General features: G+C 43.6%; 1 long non-coding RNA gene across 1 annotated transcript; it reads right to left on the reverse strand.

Moving 5' to 3' along the window:
- Nucleotides 1-277: 277 nt before the first annotated feature.
- Nucleotides 278-5,711, reverse strand: LOC144141505 (uncharacterized). The gene is made up of 3 exons (XR_013316623.1): nucleotides 5,666-5,711; nucleotides 5,149-5,250; nucleotides 278-574 (listed from the first exon to the last, which is right to left on the reverse strand). It is a non-coding gene; the product is annotated as an uncharacterized LOC144141505 (long non-coding RNA).
- Between the last annotated feature and the right edge of the window lie 13,931 nt (nucleotides 5,712-19,642).

Below are 19,642 nucleotides of genomic sequence, written 5' to 3' on the forward strand. Positions count from 1 at the left end.
CCCCCCCCCCCTTTTAAGGACGCACTTTTATTGGGTGGAGAAATTACGTTTCATAGGTCTGGCCGCAGAGTCTGCAGACGCTGTTTGGGGGCGTGCTGATTCGATTGAATCAGAGTATTTAAATTTGTTTTGGTGAGACGTCTTCCGAAAAATTATAAAGCGAACATTGGTTTTTGAAAGTAAATAACAACCATTGTTTTTTTTCTAACTTTGTCTTGCTACTCAGCAAGTTTTGGCACGCAAACTCATTCTGTGTGAACAAATTCGTACGTCAACAGCATTTGCAACCCTTTATTCAGGAACGTCTTGCGCGAGTTTTTACTTTCAAGGGAATGCATTTCGACTCTTCCTTGGACGTAAAGCCCTCATTCATGAATGCGTTCAGGCATAGGTGAAAAAAGAGCGCCATGGCGCTTCATATATTGTGGACTGCCAGGCAGGCGGTCGCAATGAGGTGCAGCTTTCTTCTTTGCCGGAGTGTCCGTCACCACGTCCTCCTTGTAGCAACCGCCTATACGCTGGCGGGGAGCAGGCTTCGCGTTGTCTGGCTCAACAGTGAAAACAAAGCCAGGGCCTGTGAGAATACGCGAGAAAGATTAGTAAACATCTCTCTTAAGAACAGCTTTCATATCACCACTTGTCGATGTGTTCAAAAATTGTTTTGATCCATATATGCTTGAAATATATATATATATATATATATATATATATATATATATATATATATATATATATATATATATATATATGGGAAATTTATTAGTTTTCCAACGGGGCAGAAAAACTTCTAGGTAAAAGATATGAACACCTTCGCGGTTCACTTATTAATTGAAAATTGGTCGATTGATCCAACAGTTTGGCAAGTGGGCACTTTCTTCGTCCGGGATTCTCTTACTATGCCCAGAAAATTCTGATTCACATTTTGCATGCGAGGGCTTCCTTTTCTCCTCACCGTCAACAAGAAGGACACTACTAAGTCGAAAAGGCATAAAAAGTAGGATTATCCCTAATTTTTTAGTAAAAAATTCCTGTCCTCCTAACGATCTGTCATGGGTTCATCCACGCAGCAAGTTTTGGGCCAAAACCGCTAACTCCGCTACACCTTCCCACGTCCTTCCCCGTCTGTGTACGTGGTTTGGCTGTCCAGTAGACTCCTGTTAAGACCAACTTGAAGGGACGTAAAAATTTGTTCGCATTATCAGAAATTCGCCTTAAGCGGAGGCGTATTGCGTTGAGGATATTACAAGATGGCAAAAATGTTCGTTTTAGCCATAGTGTTCGTCTTAACAGAGTTCGTCTCGACGGGAGTCCACTGTATTGGTTTGTCGTTTTTCTCTTCATCACCGTCGGGGCTTGCGTATTCAAAGCTTCGTGCCCGCTTCCCATCCTCCACCCCTTTAACGTTCTTTTTAACCTCCGGGCCGCCACACGCACAAGTCGTTGCCAGGGGGTTAAAAGAACGTCCCCTCCACAACCTGTTTTCAGAACAGCGCTGTCTGCCACCCTCAAGCGGCAGAGATAGCTGTGCTAATTAACAATGCCAAGAAAGTAACGGGCAACACAGTCTCCCAGATAGCCGAGTTGGTAGGGCATCCGAGATCAAATCGCAAGGCGAGAGTTTGGACCCCACTCGGGACTCCTGTTTTTCTTCAGTTTCTTTCCTATATAACATTGAATTGTTAACTACTCTAATGGTAGGAGAAGGCCTAAAAGTTCCCCTATTCCTCCCTTGGTGTTATACACTCCCGGTCTTTCCTTTTGTATTTCCTCAATGAATCCTTCATCCCTAACCTCATTATTTTGCAGAGCACGCGAGGGCCTTGATTGCGGCAGCCTTGATGACGAAAGGTAGCATCAGAAGGTTCCCCGTCAGTGGACTGCTCATAACAGGCTGGCAGGCTTTATACGCGTGAGTAACGACCCGGGGGTTAAAAAGAAGGTCCCTTTCACCCAGTGTTGCTAGAGTGGCGCTGGCTACCACCTTCAAGCGTCAGAGATATATGTGCTAATATACATAGCCTAGAAAGTGACTGGGAGCACGATAGCCCAGATAACCGAATTGTAAGGATTCTGAGATCTAATCAGAAGGCGTGGGTTTGGTCCTCACTCTGGACACGTGTTGTTCACTTTCTTTCTTGTACACAATCAAAATGTTAAGTACTTCCCTAATCGTAGTAAAACAAAACTTCCCCCTATGCCGCCTCAATTGCGGTTATATACCTCCAGTCTTCCCATATAAATATATATATATATAAAATAAATACGCAAGTGTAGGTTTTGTGTGGTTTCCTGATGTACACCTACAAACTCCAAAACCTATATGCAAATATATGGGTGTGTGCGTGAGTGTGTGAGCGTGCGTGTTTGTGTACATGTGCGTATTCAAAGTATGTACCAAACATAACAGCCACAACAGCTACCTACCAAACTGACACACCACCCCAAAAACTAAATACCTAGCCCATTGCATCGCACCAATCACTGTGAATGTGTTTCTTCTCCATTTGGCAAGCCCAGTTTCAAAGCGCACATATGACTTGGGAAATTCGAGTTGAAACTAAAAAAAACCTTTTACATATACTTTGCACACTTCCCCACATTAGAATTGTTTCCCCGAGTAGCATCTCAATACAAAACGATTCAACCCTGCAAAACAAGTCTGTCCCCTGATGCACAAGTTAAGCATGTTTTTTCTACTTGAAGCTTCAACCTGAAATGATATCTTTGAGGAAACTCCTCTAGCCAAAAAACTGCACTCCACAGTTGCGCGAACGCCCTGATTCAACTTCGGCGGCTACTATTTTTTTTAACACAAGGCAACCACACTATGGATGTAATGTATATCGGTTAGAATTACTGTTGGTGGTAACGGTGTGCACAAAATATTATATTGTCATTCGAACTGACAATACATTTCATGAAATGCAAGGCCGCTGTGCGGTGATTGTGACAGCCTGGCGATACTTTCCCTTTGCAATTATTGAGTAATTAGTTTTTTCTCCCATGGAGATTCGAGACTGAAGCGATGCTAGAAATTATTACCCAATTGTATAGTCTCGCATAACCGCATAATAAAGAATATTATGAAGCACTGAGAACGGTGTGGAATTGTTGGTGGATGCTTATTCTCCACCCCTATTCTTACTCAGCGGGTTCTTGCCCGCGAGTCTTTCCTTATTTATCTATTCCACCATCGTGACCGGATCCTATTTCTCCGCTTCCAGCGCTATTGCAAGCCCTACCACGAGCACAATGTTATTCTCACAAGTCTTGGGCCCTCAAACTGTTTGAGAAGCTCTCACAACAATGTTTCCACATCTGAGTACGTCATTTATTAGCCACCTGCCAGATGAACATGGTGGCGCTAACCACGCTGCAGGCTACAAGTGCACGTGTAGTAGACACGGCTGTTGCTCTGGCCTGTGCAACAACGTCTCCGCCGTGCTACTCTCACGAAAACGTAGAGAAGGGTACCCAAGGTGACGCGATCGTCCTTGCTGCTCGGACAGCTGTTGATCAGTGAGCAACGAGATCATGATTAATTATTCCTCTCTTGACAGGATAGAAACGTTGTCACGATTTCGGCTGACATGCTGCTAACAGCTGTGGTGTACAATGAAGAAAAAGGTTTGGTTTGCGCCAGGCATCTTTTCGAGCGAACGTAACATAGATAGTACTGTGTTCACCACAACTAAGTTATATTTCACACTAACTGTGAACAAAATTGTCTAAAAACACGCAAGGTTTTATTGAATCACCGGCCTGTGTAAAAGAATTAAAACGCAACGCATACCGCCCTTCGCGGCTCAATAGTCTACCTAATTTTTTTTAAATCAACAGATGGCTCCCTTATCTCTCCTTATCAATCCTTTTTGTGATATAGTATCTGAAAGTGCTAGTTCTAGCCCTTTCCTGCATGCTTTTTACAATTGCTTGCCTCCTAACGCCACCACGCGGCAGTCGATTCAAGCTCGTCTACTTCACTCGAGTGCCACGTCGCTTTCTGTTGCAATTTGAAATGGCCCTTTATTGCGGTGAATCAGTACCTCGAGAATTCTATAAGCAGTCAACTGCACCTCAAAGTAATGTTATAAGTAGCCTCAGTTTTACATACCCAGAGAGGCATGACGTGGTACTTTGTACAAACACAAGCTCAGCTGACGCCGGAGCAATACGCGGTCAGTACACCATGTTTTATTTGGCGCCCACAATACCAGCCGCATCGGGTTGGGCCTTCCATTTTTCTTTCTCGGGGAGACTCCAAGCAAGCATAAAATGACGGAAGTGTTCTGGCCCTATTTTAATTGCGAAGCAGTGGGGCTAGTCGTCGCTGTATGGGGTTCGCAGTTACAAATATCAATAAAATGCGAAGCGCTTGTGTGTGTGCGTCTCACGGAGACCGCCCACCAATCCCGGCGCACATTTGCCAAGCCAAGCATACCCACTTAGTTTAATTGGCCAAGAGTGGCCAAGAAAAAACTCCCCCGTCCGCGGTAATCGTGGCAACATTTGCTCGAAACAAGAAAAACTCAAGCGTACACCGCAAATGTGGCAATATTTGCTCGGAACGAGAAAGACTCGTCATAGCGTACGCCCCTCCAAGCTGTTGTCCAATAATTATCCCTTCCAGAAAAATGGAGGAAGCTCACACTTATAGCAACAAGGATAGAGTATAGGTCGTTGCGGGAGCGAACAAGCAAATTGGCTGCCACTTTGGCCTTAAACCATCGTTATGGTCATGAGGGTTGCGTGAAGCTTTGCTGCCTTCAAGTCTTACGTGTTAGTGTGATCACCCTTCATCGCTTTCGCTGCCTGGCTACAATGTACTGCGTGTGTTAGAAGCATTCGCGCCAATTTTTTATTATGCCGTTTACTCCTTGTGCTGACCTAGCATCCCATCTTGGTTTTGCGCGCTGGTATTCGCTCTGAATAGGAAACCGGGTGTAGTTTATAAAGCGCTTTTTATGTCAATGCTGTACATTACACAGGTGCCTGGCCGTTTAGCCAGCCGTGCTGATGCTCGCAACAGCCAAAACAGCACCCCTATTTCGGTAAAAAAAAAAAAGGTAAATTTGGTAATATTTACCCGACTCACAACAAATATGGTTGCATGAGGGTATACATACATCACGTCCGTTCATGGCTTACCTTGAATATTTCCCATGCTTCTATACTCGGAGAAATTTATAAATACTCAAAAATACACGTCCTTTTTATGGTCCTCAAGTTACACGTTTCGAGCTACAAGTTCTGTAAAAAAAATGTCAACTATTTCACACAATTCTATTGCTTCAAATTGTGCAAATATCAATGCATCAGAAAAAACAGTTACGTGAATTTTGTGATGGTTGTTCAAGCATAACTGGGGTCTGAGTGGTACTAGGGCTGAAGTTGTTCTCACGGAATTTTCCCACTAAGATATGGGCACCCAGATTCACTGCTAGCGAGCTAACTTCCAAATGTTGAAGTCGGAAAAGTAATTTCGAATTCAAACTTCCTGCTCAAAGCTCGTTGTCTCCTAACTGTCGCATTCCGTATCATCATCCAATTTGAATGCGTGCTTTGCATTTTTAGCCGAGATTGCTTAGAATATACATTTCCATTTGTTTATTTCTTAGACCTAATCTATTGCAACTTCCTAAAAATGAGAGCGATTCACACTTACCGACGTGGCAGTTGCTCGTTAGCAACTCTTATCAGGAGAACGTGTGCGCTCAAAGAGAAGGAGAAGTCAGAAATTGAAGAGCCTGTTATATTCTTCTGCTTTTGCATTACGTCATCTTTCTAGTGTTTGGGAGCTAAAGCCGTGACTCTCGTCGGTCGTAAACCGACGAACACAATGTTACACCATAAAATGGAGAGCAGGAGGTCCATACCTTACCAGGAACACGCAACCTAAACGATGCAAGCAGTACTATACTCTTGCCGAAAGACACGTCAACCTGAAGATGAAGCAGCATCTGGGATTGCATAAATAAAACTAGGAGCCACTCTACTCCGGAAAGCCAGATGACCAGCAACGCTCTATGAAATACACTTCAAACACATGCTTAGAGTGCAAATGCATTTATTTTTTTATCGTCTGGTAACGTTGACGACTATGACTTCGTAATTGCTTAACAAAACATTCAAGGACTAGAGCAGACCAGCATTGGGTTTTGTGTTTCGCTCACCTGAAATCCCATACATTGGCCGCAGACAGAAATTCGATAATGCTCACAATTTTGCTGCAAACTATTTAGAACAAGTAAATAAAATTTGGCATAATGATATAAACGTGTTAGCGGTCAATCGTCGCTTTTTATTATTCTGAAAGTTTCATAAATCTAGAGTTAAACCCTTATCAGTGATCTAATCATCCAGAAATTGACTGTGTAATCCCACCAAAGCGCAATTTTGTACGTTAAGATGTATACTGTGAAAAAAATATTTATCAAAAAAATATACTCATAATATTGATAGGTTAATCCAATGGGCCTTTTGGTGTGTAATTGCTTTTGAACAGGTTTTGATAAAACAGGACTTATGCCCGTTTCCTGCTGAGCATTTACAAAAACATGACTTTGCTATAAGGCATTTTCACCCATGTACAGTAAGCATTCACAGAGACCTCGCAAAGTGAAGCGTCCCTCTCATTTTTTTCTTACTCTTCTTACGAAGTAGTGCGTATGATCAGAGTAGTCTAGATCGCCGCCTCAAATTCCCGGTAGACTTGTGCATACAAGAAACATAAGCAGGCAACCTGCCTTACAAATGTTATTTTCAAGAAAGCACAGCACTATGAGGCAAAGCACCTTTAACAAATGTCTTTTTTGTTCTAGTGAACCTGCAATACACCTTCTGCGTAAATATTTGTGGTATAAGGCGAACCAAGAAGTATTCCCGCAGCATGCTTGCAGCGCCAGCTTTTCTAATTTCGAGAAAGGCTCAAACTTGTTTTTCCTGGTAGTTTTTTTTTCACATTATGTTATGCAAGCACAACAATTGCTTTCCTTTATCAATAGGAATAAAGGCACAAAGTTTCTCGAACATGATAAGATGTGGGCTTACAAGTGGACTCTTGCGGTTAACCAAGCTTCATGATGAACTCAAATAAACAATAACCACGTAAAATAGCCAAAGGACGTTCCTGCACAGCTTGGCAAGAATCTGTACTGAAGTAACGAGTACTATAAAAAATCGGGGAATGGACAGTGATAACAGCACCTCACCTCGGTGCTCTGCGCATCCCGCCGTTTACTGAAGAATCATAAAAAAACAAGCGGGTTTTCAGAGACCGGAGGCTCAAGGGAGACTAAAGAACGATTTGCTATCAATAAGGCAATACGGTGTTCGACATGAATTCCATCGGGCAGAATGACAGGGAGTGTGTCTACATCTTAATGCGCAGCTCTTAAGCACCGGCACCTGTGATTTGACGGTGCTGTCATCCCTTGTTCTGACCCAGCCAACCAACGCGAAGCCGACAGCGTACAAACAGCTCATTAGGCGGTATTGTACTCGTCCCCGAATTTTTGGAACTGTTGTTCTCTAAGTAATAAGGTTGATTTTAGCAGCCTACATTCGCCCAAGAATTAAGTACAGCACAGACATAACGTCGAATAAGCAGTCAACAAGGTTTGTGCGCACTCCCGAATTGGGGAAGTAAATTCCGTGGCGTTTGGTGTGCACATATAATCTCGAAGCCTAATTATCTTGAGAAATACATGACCCTTTACAGAGCAATTTTACTATAAGGGGAACAGTTGCGAAATGGACATAAGGTACATGCGAGTACTACACGTTTCTTCCCAATAATGCAGCCAGGTGCGACCAAAGCCATAAGAAGGAACATGGGGAACGGGAGCTCGCCGGGCATGCGAAACCTGCACTCGTCCATTTTCTTCTTGCAGTAGACCGCCCAGCTGCTCTTTATGCAAGCAGGGAGTGATGCACCGGTGCTGCAGCTTCGAAGAAACGCAACGGAACTGCGCACATAGTTAGAAGCTTGTGGTCACCGACCAAAGGTTTAGAAAGCATAGAAAAAGAGACGTTTCAGCATAGAAAAAGCATAGAAAAAGAGACGTTTCAGCTTCCTTACGGAAGCCTTGTTCACTGAGCTGAACCTTTGTTCACTGAGCCGAACCTTTACTGAACCTTTGGTCTGTGACCAGAAGTTTTTAACTAAGGACGTTTTACCCGACTAGACCAGATTTTGTCAAACCTAAGATTTGAACGGAACTGTGCAGCCATCAGTATTTCCACGGACCGAGTGTCAGCTGATCGCAAGAAATTGCGATTGGATTCTGGACCGTTTCACCTCGATGACCCTCAGCATAACGGTGGAAATCCAGGACGCAACGGCGGCACTGTGGGCACCGTGGGAAGCTATAAAGTCTGGCGGCAGGAACTGACACGGCATTGTGCACGGCAGCTCACCAGTCATGCGCAACCTGAACCCGTATCCTTGCTTGTTGCAGGTGAGCAAACGTTACGGCAAATGTATTTGATCAAACAGCCTTTGTTTAGTTCTGCTGCTGGGCTCTCCGCTGCTTTGTCCAATGTTGTGCGATGTGTGTACCTAGTTCAAGGAATTACTTGTACTAGCTGTGGATGTTGAGACCAACCCAGGACCCGATATCGAAGAACTTTTTAAACACCTTCAGATAATCGCAGGGGACCTAAAGGAAATCAAGAAACAGCGATTAACAGCCATCGACAATAAACTGGAACGGTTAACCTCCCTTGACAACAAAGTTTCTTCCTGCATGGCTCAGGTAATCGACCTACAGAAAACAGTATCACACATAGAAAAGAAGCTTGACTACTCGAAAATCGGTCAAGGAGGTGACACTTTCTACTGTATGGCGTGCCTGAAGAAGCAGAAGAAAATGTTGCACATTAGAGAAAGCTGTAAATCAGCAAATTGTTAAAGAAATCCTAGAAGTTGAGCCGGTCGACATCGAACGAATTCCCACAACTGGAAAACCTGAGGGCTAAAAAGTGAGGCCAGTTACACCTAAGAGTTCCGAGATAAGAATATAATCCTAAAGAGCTGCCAGAAGCTAATAAGAAGAAATTTCTCGATAGGAGTGTGTTGTTCCACTAGGGTACGTGATATCCTAAAAACGTTGTGCAAAGTTATAAAACCAAGAACAGAATCTGAAGAAAAAGTGTCCTCGCTTTACAATAGACTACAGGCAAATAATGACTTTTACCGGTAGGCTGAAGAAGCAAATAACGCTGTGCCCGTCAACATGAGACCCCGAGCATCTGACGAGGAAAAAAACGAGGAAAAAGCAACGCGTTCCCAACGTCGACGTCACGCACCGCAGCGAAAGCGATAACTTTTGTAAATGAGAACAACCGTAGCATCATGAACCAATTAACATAGTTAGAAACATTGGTGCTAAGCATCGAGCCTAACTTTTTAGCACTGACTGAAACTTGGCTAACAGAATGTCAAAAATTTTGAGATGGCACTTCCTAACTATGCAATAGTACGTAAAGATCGAACCGTCACGGGGTGGGGGGGCACTCCAATAAAGCGCGGTATCCCCTTTTTAGCCCTGCCAGAAGTAATTGGCGTCGAGGAAGTGTTCTGCAAGCTACTTTATACTACCGTGTCACATTGCTTTGATAATTATGTGTTTTGGGATTGAAACGTGCCGTGTAGCAGCGGCGAAGCGTCGAGCGCGCTCGAAAAGTCAATCGCGCTTCTCTTCAACCTGGATTGAAAGTGCCCGTGAGACAGGGTATAAATGGTATCTCAGGTGTTTACCAAACGCAAGCCTACGAAAAGTGCATAAATCTAGTAAAAATGCAGAACTGAGCTGCTAAACTGAAGGAGAAGCTCACGTATTTACGGCACTCATGACCATCAATGTAAGCTGCATGTGTTTAATTAATGACAAAATAATAAAAATAAAATACAGAACTGTGAATAACATTAGGAACAGTGAGCGGGCTCTGCATTGTGCACGTATTTCATTGTTCCACTTGTTTGCTACCGCTTACAATGCCAAGATGTGCCAGCACATTACATTATGTAACACCCTTTTATCAGGTAGGAGCACGTGGTACAGTGTGTGTAAAATACAGTTGTCTTTTACAAAGTGGTGTACTGGGCGTGCAAGAGTACTGGGCAGGAAAGAATAGTACGAAGCATTTCTTACACTTGGTACCATACACGACCACTTTCCTAACCATGTACTTGAGATATGAAGGTAAATGGTGCATAAAAAACACGTCACCATATACTAGGCCACTTCTCAAGACGTAGCACAATGCCTTCTTGTTGAGCACTGGAATATCTAGAAGCCGAGAGCAAGGGCTACGTCATGCACAACATGAAGGAGCGCACGTACTAATACACCTGTTTTACTCTAATATCAAATCAGGGGGTCTTTAGAGTGTTTTGTGGTCGTTATCGTATTTCCAAAGAAAGAAAACAATGGCTGCGTATGGGCTCGCTTTCCCTCCAATGCCACGCGAAACCAACAGTTTTCTGCTGGCGCCCCTGGCGCCCCTGGCTTTCCCGCCTCCGCTGCTTCATGTTGCGTACACTGGAGGTTTGTTTAATTCAATTCAATTTTATCCCTTTCACAGAGGTGGCGCACCATCTGTTCGTGTAGCATGGGTCCTTTCCCTTTATTCTTTTCGCTTGGTGCAGCAAAAGCCTACGAATTTTATTTGAGTGTTCGATTTTGTCTCGCCTTTATATGACACCAATTCACTTCTAACGCACTTTTTTGCATGAGCTGTTATAAAATGCAATGCAGCGTGTAACCCGATGGGCTGAGTCATACATCAGGCCATTTGCGCTTCAGTCTCAGCCTGCCCTGGCTTTCATCAAGCAAACTAAATCACATCAAATAAATGAAAGAAGTCAATAAAGGACACTGGCACTCTTGTTCCTGTACTAAATGTTGCCTTCAATATGTCTGAGGATTTCTTTGCGTTGCATAAGTGAACACGTGTGAACCAGCAGTTTTCGTTGTTCGGAAGAGCCTTGCCTATATATACTTCGTGTTCAAGCGTTCTTTCATCTGGTTTTCAGCCAGTCTTTTCACTTGAGGGACAGGTAGACAGAAAAACATGTTCGCGCTTAAGTCGCCCAAGAAGGTCTATCGTTTTCAAAGTTCTGATGACGATCACACAATGTCATAGAATGGAGAGACCTCAGGTGGGCATACCGAAACTGGCATTTTCAGCGCTATTGTCCAGTATCTAGAATTTGCCCATCACGTAAAAGAATCAAGGGCACGGAGGTGTTATGTGACCCTGCGGCAACCGAATCCGTTGGTCGGATTCAGCGATCGCACCTGCCAGGTCGCAGTGTATCGGCCATCAGCTGCTATAATCAACACATCATGACGGACACGAGGATGGCTTGGTGGACTAGTTGGTGTGGCTTCCTGAAGTGGTTAAGAGCGCGCAAAGACGACGACACACAAGAAAGACAAGACAGGACAAGCGCTGAACTACAACTGATTTTTTACTGGGGCTGAGGGAGAATAAAAACCTCTTAGGAAAGACGGTTGTTTCGTGCCACCTAGCTGCGCACTGCAAAGATTGTGCCTGAGTTCCAGTGTTCGGGGAGTGCTCAGTGGTTGCTAGAGGAAAGGACAGGCATACGCGAGAGGTTATCGAGGCACTCGAGATTGACCGTCTTGATGAAAACTGCGTGAGCATGCCATCTGTTGCACTCTCAGAAAAAGGAAAACAGTATGTGGAGCAACGAGCATAGAAGGGATAACGCGAGATAAGTGTTCACGTCATATTTGTTGAACCTTGTTATCGGATGTGTCTTGGTTTATGTCTTTCATGGCGGAATAAAAAATCAGTTGTTCAGCGCTTGTCCTCTCTCCTATTCCTTGTGTGTCGTTTGTCTTTGTGCGCTGTAAATCCCCGTCATGAAGGAGCTAGGGCTAGCCAGAGGAAACGTACAAATTGGCACCATTGTAGTGGACACTCTCTCAGTCTGATTTTGCGGGCTTTCGACCGATAAAAAGAGACGTGAAAATATTTTAAGGCTGTTCTCGCCGGTGAAACTGAAATGTCTAGACTATTATAGTTATTGTTTTGTAGCAGGATTCTCCTCTTATTATTATTTCAGGTCTAGTACTGTATTACTCATCATCGATGTCAAAAATATTGTTTGTGATTTTGAGCCTGTTTGAAATGTGCGTTTATTGACTGTTCATCTTTTGGGATTATTTATATATTTATCACTTCCCTCTATAACGCTTTGGCCCTGAAGGTACATGCAAATAAATAAATACATTACCAGTGGCCTGAAGTTACAACTGGCGCAGAAGAAACATTTGAAATAACTAAAGGGGTAAACTAGCACATGTTGTGTGGAGTGGTGCAGGAAGAGCTAAACAGCCTGTGGTTCACTTTTAGGAGCCGGAAACATTTCAGACGCTATTAAACCACCCACCTTTCACAGTCCAACACGACTTTGTGCATTGTAGGTCATACTTTGCGGGTGGCATAGCATGGTTCTATCACGTTAAAATAATCCGTAAAAATTATCAAACAGGGAACCCTAATATACGCAAATCAGTTAAACTCGTTTTCTCCCCGAATGGACCTTTTCAAAGTAGCGATCTGCACACTCATGCGCTGATGGTCTACCGTCCTCAACTAGCATACTTGCTGGAAGCAAGCCCCACAAACACAGTCCACCGCTCTCAAACGGTATACTTGCTGGAAGCAACCCCCACAAACACAGATTTCGAACTCATTGAGTATTGTCAGGACTCTACTGAACGCTATGGCAGGCTGACAAATGCGGCGCTGACATTTCTGTGCCTGGCTGACAGAAGGTGTGATGTTTAGGGCTCCCTCCCGGCTGAGATACGCTCAACGACCGGACAGGTCACGAATGGAGACCGACATGTTGCGCATGCAGATGGCAATGTATGTAAACGAGGATGTGTAAAAAACCGATGACCAGTTTTTCGTGAATAAAATGTTTCACTTCATGGAACTTATCAATGCTTTTTACTGTCATTGTTACTGATGAATTTCCAACCAAACACAAAATTTCGGAAAGTATTTGCTAGAAAACCCTGATGTCCCCCATTACCAGTTTTAACAAACACCAATTTAACGCGTTAAGGTTAAGGGCTCGGGACACATTTTGGTAAAATACACTGAATGTATTACTTGGTATATCTCTAGATTTGACACGAAAAAAAACGCGAATTTCGGAATCGCTTTACCAGAAAAGGCTGATGAGTTTGAAAACCCGATTTGTATCCCCCGATTTAAAAAAAAAATATAGAAACGGATAACCAACAACCCTATGTTTACATACCGGTCCATTTAACGTTAAGTAACTTTTAATCAGTGGCCATGCGACACCTCAAACTCCACAAAATAGAAGTTTCCCTAGAATCAGGTCGTGTTGAACGTTATAAAACGCCTTTCTTAAGAAAGAAATATGCCCACTGTGAATACTTCCATGTCAGCATTTTATAAAATCTGTTCGTTTATTCCAAGAAGCAGTACCTCCACTGATTTTTTTTTTGACACAAAATTGCCCATCTGTTATAATCTTCAAAATGACAAGAACGCAAATGGTCTTCTGTTTATTAAGCGATCTGCAATTTGCAAGAACATTGCGAGCACTGAGATTATTCGATAGTTACTTCAATTGTTGACGGGGCCACCTCTATGTATAAGTGTCGCTCGAGCAAGTTTCATTTTTTCTAGGAACACTTCATGTTAAAGAATAAGATTGCATGCATGCACAAGAGTAATACATGTTTCATCCGTAACAGCCTTTAGAGGCTTAGTCTTAATGCCGTCTGCCCCAATGGTACAACTGTGCTTCAACAAAATTATTACCTCAATGATTTCCGATTGGCTTGTAGAAGACGAAAACATGGTATTTGGACAATGTATGTGATGCACTGTTCGCATTTTATTTCGGCAATGTCCTTTGTTGGTGCACCAACATTCGGGAGATGTTTGTTGAGCAAATCTGAAGTCTCAAGTTCAGTCAACCCATCTGATTGAAACGAAACCTTTTTTGTTTGAGGAGATTTAGAAATTATTTCCTCAACTGTTTTTTGCCACATGAGGCGGGATGTCCCGCAGTTTCAGGGAACGTATGCATATAATATTGACATTCGGCTTTTGTCCTATCTGCGTCAGGCTTATTTCTTACGATTTTCATTTTGTTGCCCCCTTCTTTGTTGGAAAGCTCATTTCGATGCTTTATTTGTACGTGTGGTTTGCGGGTAACCCAAGGTTTATGTGTCATGTTTTTTTATGATCTTGGAGAGGAAAAATTCGTTATATGCCGACATAAAATACGAAAGAAAAACTTTGTATGCACTATCCGCGCCATTTATCTCATTTAGAACCACATCTCATTTTGTCAGCCAATATAATACTTTCAAATTTCGCTATATTTTCCCCCTAGTAATGTCTGATGAAAATGACTTCTTTAAATTCAAGTTAGCAGAATGTATACAGGCAGGTTACGTATATAGGTAGCCGTAAGTCCGATACGTCACTATGGCGCAAAATTTGGAAGTGGTTTATTTTTTCTCGCGTTTTTGCAGCTAACGTCCTTCGTGGCTGTAATAGAGGACAGTAAGCAACTAAAGTCTCGTTCTTTCAAACAGAAAAAAGTTTTATTTTGTCTTCATGGCCCTTTTATGGCAAAAGCGGCCACTGTAAAACACAAGAAGCTTCAGAGTGTGCCTGAAAGTGGGCATGACAATGAATTTTGAAGAAGTAAATAGATTTGTTTATTGATTGAAAACATTAGTTTTATTGATTCTTTTTTAATCGAACCTGGGTTTTCAGAGTAGGAGATGAGGGCTTTACCACCGCTCCACGTCGCACGTTGCCATCGGCGGAACAAGAGCTGGCCAAGTGCGCATGGTGCTGATGCTATATGGTGTGACGGGGGAACATGACGGCACCTGAGAAGAACGGGTCCTTGACAGGCACGTAAAAGTGTGATTTTTAGGAAGTTGCGGTATAGTTTTCTGTCGACGTAATTCCCACCAAAAGACGCAGCAAAAAAGACGAAGAAACGAAAGCGAAACAAGAGAGAGAAACGCGACGTAACAATAACGAAGTCTTTGATAAGTATCGCAAGGAGAAGCCACGATGCTTTCTCCTTCAAAGCACCTCAACATACTTAGGTGCCCCGAAAATTTTTTTAAAAGCATATGAAAGCTGTCTCTTGCTCAGACGAATTTGTATACGCTTTGTTCTGCTGCTATATATGTGCAATACGCCAAGACCCTAGGCCACAAGAAAATATTAACTTATACGGAACGATGGCCAACTGGACAAGATTTGCGTGCCAGCTCCAAAAAATTATGGTTACAAGGAGACTAAACGACGTCGCTATCACAGAGGAGTGGGTGGACGTCGGAGTCATCCGTTTGTTCGAAGCTCGCTGCCTCCTTCGACCTTTACATCACTTGTGTGCAACGGAGAAATGTCTACCAACTTCCGCTAACTTCATTGCCTGCTTTGTGACTACTTGCTGGCTTGTTTAGGCAACTTAGTCTAACCTGTACGCGCCATTAACCACCCAATACTACCCACTCATTTATCGCTTATATTTGCCTCTGCTCGATAAATTAAAATATTTATTCTCTCTCTCTCTCTCTCTCTCTCTCTCTCTCTCTCTCTCTCTCTCTCTCTCTCTCTCTCTCTCTCTCTCTCTCTCGCTTGTTGAGTCGCTTCCTTGTTTGCTTTTCTGCTCAGTCCGAGTGTTTGCTTCCACGTGGCGTGGCATGCACCCGGCGTGTTTCGCAACGAAAGGTCAACAACGTATTTTGATCCTGAAACGTTTTTTTATAATGTAGTTCTAGAGGGTAAATATAAACCACCATGAACGAAGTATAGGAGACTCGTTAAGACGAACTTGGTTACGACGAATTTTAAGACAAGCAGTCCTCCTGCTCCCTTGTGACGCGCACAATGCAACAAAAATCCGCTTAAGACGGATTTCTGAACTTGTAATTTGCGATGTTTTTGGAAACGCTGCGTAATTCAGGGAAAAATTATAGGCCTTGTTTTAAGTGTTCAAAATGTTTTTATACTGCAGGGAGATTCGCAAAGGCCTCCAGAAACTTCTCCGGCAATGTCTGGGCCCGAGTCTTACCAACAAAAACAACATGACAACGTGTTCACATCCCAATACTTTCATATCCCCATTCCAATACTTTCAGGCCACAGAGAATGAAGACAGAGATGTGAGACTGGCCCTTTTATTTTCCTCCGCTATTAAAAAATTCTATTTCAGGCTGTTGGTTGTATTATTACGCAGCGAGTAAAGAGATATATGTAGTTGTCTTTGAAATTATGCGATGATTGTATCGATTACAAGAAGAAAAACTCCCACCTCCCCTCGCGGGAACCCCTGCGTAGATGCGACGCATAGGCGGAGCGGCGAAGGGACCGCGTTTTATAGCGCGCATAACGTTGAGGGAACTGCGTAAGCCGGTCCCAGTCGATGACGACGTTGGCATTCTTGTAAAGCGGCGTGGACTCTAGGTGTTTGAGCCAAGCGTGGATGCTGCTTCGCCGGAGAACGGCACACCGGTTATATGCGCAGCGCGCCCGAAGGAGAGGAAACCGCGGAAGAGAGAGTACTGCACATGCGCTGGCCTCAGCGCGTCTGCCGCGGCTATGACGCAACGTGCCGCGGCTATGACGCAACACAACACAACACAACACAATCCACTTTAATCCAATCCAATCCAAATCCAAATCCAATCCAAGCCAAGCCAAGCCAAGCCAAGCCAAGCCAATCCAATCCAATCGAATCCAATCCAATCCAATGCCCCTCGCGAGAGAGTGTTCGCTATCGGAGAGGAGAGGGGGTCAGCGGCGGAGAGCGGCGGAGAGCGCAGCTGGCGCGGCGAGGAGAATGGGGGAGGGGTGGACAACGCCGACGACAACGACGACGACGACGCCGGAGGGACAAGGCGAGTGAATCAGATGCTCTGCATCTAATATAACGATTCACTCAATCACCATAACATCACGAGCTTTCTAAACATGCAAGGAACTGGACCCAGGTCTTCTCTCATACGATTAAAACGACCGCTGATGGCTATCTAGCTTAATGACCACCTTACTTGTGCTTATTACATAGCACGTTTCAAGAACAAAACCACCCAGCTTCGCACTCTTGTTCAAAGGTTTGAGATACCATATGAGACATGTTCATGCTGCATTAGTAATCCTTGCACCTTCGACTACAATCTGAGTGGTTTTGCCGTTGTGTTATTGTATACAAATGCTTAACCTGATAGGCTTGATAGCTTAGTTGTGCGTGCTTTCGCATTATTAGCATTTTCAAACATTTTAATAACCCGCAAGTGTAAACTGTGCGTCTTCTGAAGGCAGACTTCATAGGCGCACTTCCAGAATATCAATTGTTTTATACTTCTAATAAATATTTCCAAATTTTGTTTACGAAGAAAAGTTCGCAAGACAAATAATGTACCCGTATTATTATGTCGGTCATAACCAACCTCAAGTTTTAAACAATTTTAGCTCGCAATGCTATCGGCGAAACCATACTGCAACCAGTTTGCACACAGCCACAATGCATCATTAAATTTCTCAGGGAAGCATTTGCTTCGTCGTCATTGCAGCTGTTCAATAAAAATAAGAAGCGTACTGTAAGGAAAACCTCTAGCAAAAACCAACTTTAAGGATCCGCTAGCGCTTTCCAAATGACAAAAGTGATCATGTTTCCTGAATGATTATATTGCCTACGATGCGGACCTCTTTATTAAGACATAACGAAGGTGTTCAAGGAGCCGTATCCACAGATTGATGCAGGATCATTTGCGCACAGGTATCCGCCATGCGCTAGTGAGTGCTGGTTCTACTCAGTAGACATGAAAACATGTTGAAAGGTATGTCGCTTGATTTTCACCAGAAGTAAGAACAGTAATAGCGTCGTAACTTTAAAGTCATTGCAGAGCATTGGTACAAAAGTGGCTGCGGGACTTGGGCATGCTGCAACCGAAGAGAGACTGAAAAGAGCACGCAGAGAAGGACCATCAGTACCGAAGCAGAAAGCACGTGGTGTGATGACAAGCGCGTGGTGTGACGACTATATAACGGGGCGATGGATAATTCCGTCATACGCGCTGCGTTGCTAAGGGAATTGCGAAACTTTGCCACCCATTATGAAAATCGGGCCGTAGCAAGCGCCATTGGCGGAGTTCATAAGGTGGTTTCCAGCGAATTCCAGTCGTTTTAAAAGTCACTGGCAACAGGTTGGAGTTCATAGCAATTCATTGCGACTGTTCCCCATTCTCATGAAACAAAAATGCTCTCGGCTCCCGTAAACAAAAATTCCGTCGGCACCTGTATATCTGCTTCTTAACGTGTTAGTGTCACACTTCCGCTGCAAAAGTTTCGCACTTTACTGCCTGTCAAGCAATCGCATTGGCACCGCACGCATACCACGATGCACGTTCCAAAGAAACAAATTAAAGAACTTTTGTAATAAAGTGTTATATTGCTTGCAATAGAACTCTACGAAAAGTTTTGAGTGCCACAAAATATAGGATCTCGAGCAAGACTTTCAAGACGTTTTCAAAACATTTCTGTGTGGGGCACGAAATGTGTGTTCTAAGCTAGGCGTCTTGAAAGTGTTTAGAAATAATTTTTTTCGTAAATCTCGATGTAGACATTTGCAGTGCTTTTTCACAAAAAAGCATATGCTTAAAGACGTCTCAAAGAGCATTATGTTCTATGAATCTCCGTGACGTGTTTTGCTCGCGTGGTTCTCCCTCTTCCGGCAAGAAAGTATGAACGAGTTTGTAAACCATTGTGCGTTTTGCGCTTTAAGAGGAGAAAGAGAGAGAATAAACGTTTATTACAGTCAACTCAGATTGGTGGGGTCATTTTCTAGGACTCTTCGATATTTTCCCCCTGTGACGGCCCTCTTCACCAGCCGAAGCTCATCTGCGAGGTCGCAGCTCGACAGCACTGTCTCCCACTGTTAACAGGAAGGGATTGGCTTCAGTTTGGGTTTCACTGCACACGCCGATATGTCACGTGGTAGAGTGTACACTTCCCCTCGCAGTAGGGACAGAGGGAGTATAGGTCAGAGGCGATGACGTGGTCTTTTGTCGGGCGTGGGAACATATTCGTCTGGAGTATGCGGATGATTCTTTCCTGATCTTTCATGAGGTCTTTATCGCGGGGATGGCTAATGCCTTAGTTGCAGTCTGTAATATTGCGTTATCTCCTGGGAAGTCGCTGTCGGATGTGCACACTCAGGCTCACATTCCTGTATTGCCCGGGAAGTCAATTCTTGGGCTAGGCGAAGGGAGGCTGCGTTGCCCGGAAGCTTATTTTATAATGCCCACTCAGTCTGAGAGAACAAAAACATAGAGAAGGGCTTTTGATGGTGCTGGCGATTTTAACCGGGCAAAGTCAGCTACCTTTTAAACCACAGGGACGCCAAAAGTGGCGTACAAAAAAAGTTTACGCGATTTGGGACAGTGTAAATAGATCATGTAGGCCCAACGGTTTTTTTGAGGAAATAGAAACGTGATATTAAATGAAATCAAAATGTACGCTGCTTTCAAAATTTTTCATGACCCCTGTTGACAATATTAAATTGATACAAGGTATGGAGGTGTTCTGT

The sequence above is a fragment of the Haemaphysalis longicornis genome, unplaced genomic scaffold (genome assembly GCF_048455015.1).
Source record: "Haemaphysalis longicornis isolate Haplotype H1 unplaced genomic scaffold, Haemaphysalis longicornis Haplotype H1 scaffold_6, whole genome shotgun sequence".
Classification (NCBI taxonomy): Eukaryota; Metazoa; Arthropoda; class Arachnida; order Ixodida; family Ixodidae; genus Haemaphysalis; species Haemaphysalis longicornis.